The following is a 5,757-nucleotide window of genomic DNA, read 5'->3' on the forward strand; positions in this document are numbered from 1 at the left end:
CTCCTGCTCGGCGAGCAGGCCTCCAGGGGCCTGCTCGGCGAGCAGAAATGGCCCGTGGGGCCCTACTCGCCGAGCGTTTTCGCCCGAAGCGTGCTCGATTCATGCCGAGTGACTTCTATGCCCTTTTTCGTCCGAACTTACACCTGCACACGCATAAAAACTCCAGAAAACATTAGTCCAAAAGCCAAATTGATCCGACAATCGCCTATTTTGAGCAAACGCTTCATTTGGTGCGACTTTTGAAGGACCAATTAGCTTCAAAAGATAACGGAATTCTACTATGCATGCTATTTCGGCCGTATTTGCCTAAATTGATCATAAGACGAGCCTAAACGACGAAAAGTAAATGGAACGTTTCCAATTCCTAACTAACTCACACAAAAGCATTTAAATGCGAGAATTGCTCGCTTATTAACCAAATAACTCTAAAACCCGTCCTAAAACCGTACCCAAAGATAGGGGTTTTTGACCCCTATCAATACACATACGCCACCCGGTTACCTTTCTAACCGGAATGAGTTCATTCTTTTGATTCACTTGAACGGTTGTTCCTCCCTTCTTTAGAACCACTTGTACGGGACTTACCCACTTACTGTCAGAGATAGGAAAAATAATACCCGCGTCTAAAAGTTTAAGGATCTCTTTCTTGATGACTTCTTTCATACTTGGGTTTAATCTCCTTTGTGGTTGGGCAGTTGGTTTTATTTCATCTTCCATAAAGATCTTGTGAGTACAAATGGAGGGACTAATGCCTTCGATATCTACCAATGTCCATCCGAATGCCTTTTTTTGGTCCTTTAGAACTTGCAACAATTTTTCCTCCATCTCACCTGTCAAAAAGGAAGAAATAATTACAGGTAAGGTTGAATCTTTTCCCAAGAATACATATTTTAAATTCGAAGGTAATGGTTTAAAATCCAATTGAGGAGGCTCCTCAAATGATGATTTTGGTTTAGGAATATTCTTCCTTTCTTTCTTTTCATAATCTCGAGTCCAGAAGCAATCTTATACTCCCTCATGTAATTCCTCCGTTGTTACCTTCACCTCTGTGTCTACTATTATTTCATCCTGGTTTATGCCTAAACCATTTATCACAACTGTTTCTAATGGATCTTCATATAAATGATCCTGAAAAACATCCTCCACAACCTTATTAGTAATATCAAGAAATTTACAATGTTCAAAATTGTCAGATGGATATTTAAGAGAATCAAATACATTAAATGTGACCTCCTCATCTTGCAACCGGAGGATTAATTTTCCTTGTTGCACATCAATAAGTGTTCTCCCGGTTGCTAAAAAAGGGCGACCCAAAATAATAGGGACTCGTTCATCTTCTTCCATATCAAGTATAATAAAATCAGCAGGGAAGATGAATTTGTCCACCTTGACCAATACGTCTTCTAACAATCCTTTTGGGAAAGCTAGAGAGCGATCAGCTAATTGTAAAGAAACTCTAGTGGGTTTTGGTTCCCCAAGGCCTAGTTTTCTAAAAGTACTCAAAGGCATTAAATTTATACTAGCACCTAGATCACATAGAGCCCTTTCAAAAGTTATACCACCTATAGTACACGGGATAGAAAAGCTTCCCGGATCTTTAAGCTTTGGTGGTAATATATTTAACAAAATTGCTGAGCACCCCTCTGTTAATTTGACAGTTTCATTATCCTCCAATTTTCTCTTTTTAGAAAGGATATCTTTAAGAAATTTCGCATAAGCAGGCATTTGCTCAAGAGCTTCGGCAAATGGATTGTTTATGTGTAATTTTTTAAAGATATCAAGAAATTTGGAGAAGTGTTTTTCTTGTTTTTCTTTGTTCAACCTTTGAGGAAAAGGAATTTTAGTTTTATAAGGTTGAACATTGGGGTCAGCAAATAACTTAGGAGAAGGGTTAGAATTACTTACCTCGATTCGCACTTCTTCCATCTTTTTCTCGGGGGTGATTTGAACTTCCTTTCCACTTCTCAACACGATGGCTTTAACATATTCACGAGGATTAGATTCAGTATTGCTAGGTAGAGAACCTCTAGGACGCTCGGATACTTCTTTGGTTAGTCGGTTGATGTTGGTTTCTAGCCCTTTAGTAAAGACATCTTGATTCCGTCTCCATTCCTCGAAACTATCAAAGCGTGAATTGATGTGCTTCAACATTGACATGATAGTGAAAGAATCATCCTCATTATTTTTCCTTTCTTGGTTATGAAAGTCGGGTGGTGGTTGTGGTTGTGGTGGCCTTTGTGGAATAGAATTTAAAGCACTGTTAGGATTGGACCATGAAAATGCGGGGTGACTTCTCTAAGGGTTGTTATAGTTAGTTTGTCTATTATAATTCCCCACATAATTAATTGTTTCTCCCGTGAATGGGTTACTAAATAAACAATCCCCACTTTTATATCCACTCAATCCACATAGTTCACATGTTGGTGGTTGGGCTAGGTTAGCCATTAACAAGTCCATCTTTTTGTTTAATTCATCAATGCTAGAATTAGACTGTGACTTAACCAAGTGTACACCTGCTCTTCTTTCCAAGTTTCTATCTTCATTCCAATGGGAACACCTCTCCGCTAGCTCTTCTATGAGATTGTATGCTTCCTCCTCAGATTTCCTCAAAATATTTCCACCTGCAGCAGAATCAATAGTAGCACGGTCAGAAGCGGACAACCCTCCATAGAAATTATTTAACAATAGGCTCTTTGCATATCCATGATGTGGGCACTTCTTAAGTAAGCGACGAAACCTCTCCCATGCTTCATATATGTTTTCCTTGGGCGATTGGCGAAAAGAGTGAATTTCATTTTTATACATCGCCGTTTTAGATGGAGGAAAATATTTAGCCATGAACTTATTGACTAAAATTTCCCATGTAGTGATCACCCCGGTATCTAAAGAATCCAACCAATCTGCGGCATCTTCTCGAAGAGAGAAAGGAAATAATTTCAATTTAATTGCTTCTAGAGACACCCCATTCTGTTTTAGCATTGAACAATGCTTATTGAACCTGGTCAAGTGGGCGTTGGGGTCTTCTCTAGGATCACCGCCAAATTGACCAGCGCTTTGCAATAGTTGGATAAGAGCTGGTTTGATCTCAAAATTATTTGCGGCTATAGTAGGTTCTACAATGCTTGAATTATTTTCAGACCAATTAGGTGTGAGAAACTCCATGATTGATGGTGGTGGTTCTACCATTTTCTCCCTTCTTTGTTCCGCTCGAATCCTACGACAATAACGTTCAATTTCAGGATCAAATTTAAATGAATGAAGCAAACTATTACTTCTAGTGAGCATAAACAAAAAAATAAAATAAAATAAAATAAAAACTTAAATTAATAGAATTTAATTTAATCAAAATTATAAAACAAACAGTCCCCGACAACGGCGCCAAAAACTTGATGGACGAAATGTGTATCGTGCAAAACTAAAGGCAAGTGCACCTTATCATGATCAAGTAATATAAAGTAAGTAGAGTATCATTCCCACAAGGATTGTGTTTATAGCTATTGATTTTTATAAATTTCTATTATCTAAGTAATAAATTTTGGATTTGATGATTACTAAACTAAAAACAAAAATAACTGCACTCAATTAATTAAAGAAAATAAAAACAATATTTGTAACTCTTATGATAAAGGTGCTAGAGCAAGGCTTCACCTAACCTAATGTATATAATCCACACAACAATCCTATCCAAGTTCTTAAGTTTTAATCTAGAGACGGTGATTATTTCCTAAAGTAATTAACCTAGCTTTGGGCCAGTTAAGATTAATCCTATTTCACATACAATTACCTTAGCTTTGGTCCAGTCAAGAATAAAGATATAATGAAAGCATTAAGTTCTCTGAAATAACCCGAAAGTTAAGTCGTGAAACTAAACCCTGAAAAACCGCACCGCATAGACACAGGTCTAAACTATGTAATTCCATTAATTATCTTAGTGTCGGTTAACCAAAATAATTAATTGTAATTTAGCTAAATATTGGCCAGATATCTAACTAGGAAATTAAGCTCCATAATTTAATTCTCTATTTAATAAATTATGAACTTGGAATCAGATTGCAAGTAAATCATCTACTTCGATTAGGATCCGCCATAGCTCTAGCTATGGAGGAGTTAGTTCATGGTAGATGGAAAGAAAACAAGAAATTTAATAGAAAACAAACTAGAAAACATAATTAAAGAAAAGAAAAGATGAAGGGAGAATAAACTTTGGAATAAAACTAGAATTAGTTACAAAGGTAGAAAGGAAATGAGCAAAAAGAAAACTAAAAAAAATCTAAAAGAGAGAGCTAAAAAGAGGTGGTGAGCAATGTTCCATGTGTGTTCCAAGTCTGTGTTGAGGTCTGTTCCAAGTCTCCTTTCATGCTTTCCAATGTAGGTATTTATAGTTGCACATGCCTTCATGCATTCCTTGTAACTTCCAACTTTAATGCCATTAAAGAGAAGATTAATGGAGGATTGAATTCTTTGCTCTAACTTCCTAACTTTGATGTAGTTAAAAAGAAGATTAATGGAGAGTTGAATTCTTCTTTGTAACTTTTTAACTTTCATAGAATTAAAGAGAGCGTTAAGTAGTGTAACTCCTTCTTGAGCATTCAAAAGACTCTTTAAATAGTATTAAAATAGTCATAACATTCCTTGGATAGTTTTTGAGGAATTTATGACAATAAATATTTATTTAAAGAGTCGTGATTCTTCATTCTTCAACTGCTACAAGGTCACCAACTAGAGGGAATTCTAACTTTGCAACTTTATGTACTTGAGTAATGATTCCTTAATTGCATTTTTTCCCCAAATAATACCTAAAAACATAATGGAACAAGCATTAGTTCTTGAAACACAAAACTAAACATAAAACAATTAAAAACTATCTTAACATGTATGATTATTATAATTAAAATATATTAAAAACTATATGAAAATGCAAGATAACAAGATCATGTGAAGCGACTGCTTCAAGCATGATTGTAGGAACCCCAATGATCGCCTCTAGTGTATTGTCCTTTCCACCCAACATGACAATTTTTCCAAGCCCAATGCATGCAATCAAGACTTCCGAGCATCCCGGGGAACCCATGAGTTTCCTCATGCATTTGAAATAAGTGATGGACATCAGCAGCATTAGGCTTCCGCATATAGACTACTCCGAACACCTTGATAATAGCACGACAAAAAATTTCAAGACATTCAAATGTTGTACACTCAGCAATTCTAATGTACTCATCTTCACGATCAGCCGCTTCTCCATATGGAAGCATGCGAAGTGCCGATGTGCATTTTTGAAGTGGCGTAAATCCTTTATTCTTTTCTTGCATCAACCCTCTGTTGGAAATATACTGTGTGATTCCCTAAGGCCTCCACAATACGTAGGAACAATGGTTTACTCATGCGAAACCTTCTTCGAAAATAGTTGTCATTGTATACTGGTTCGTCAGCAAAATAATCTTTATATAAACATTCTGCACCTTCTTCACGATTTCGATCCACATATTTTCTACGTCAAGGTGGTGCATATGGTTCTTCTATTTGTTGCAAAAACTCACGTTCCATTTGCTCATCTGCTTCATCCCACATATTTTTAATAGCATCTACTCTCGCTTGATAAAAATTGTTACGGTCTGAACTTGACATTTTTTTTAAAGTTTGAAGTATCTGATATATAGAAAAAGTTGAAGGAATGAAATATATAGAGAGAAAATTGATTTTTGATTTGGTTGATCAAATGTGAAGTATCCGAATATATAGAAAAAGTTGGTTGTTGAA

General features: G+C 36.1%; 1 non-coding gene across 1 annotated transcript; it reads left to right on the top strand.

The window, feature by feature from the left end:
- Window positions 1–2,698: 2,698 nt before the first annotated feature.
- Window positions 2,699–2,804, top strand: LOC136221353 (small nucleolar RNA R71). The gene has a single exon (XR_010685122.1). It is a non-coding gene; the product is annotated as a small nucleolar RNA R71 (small nucleolar RNA).
- The last annotated feature ends 2,953 nt before the right edge of the window (window positions 2,805–5,757 follow it).

This window comes from Euphorbia lathyris, chromosome 2 (genome assembly GCF_963576675.1).
Source record: "Euphorbia lathyris chromosome 2, ddEupLath1.1, whole genome shotgun sequence".
Classification (NCBI taxonomy): Eukaryota; Viridiplantae; Streptophyta; class Magnoliopsida; order Malpighiales; family Euphorbiaceae; genus Euphorbia; species Euphorbia lathyris.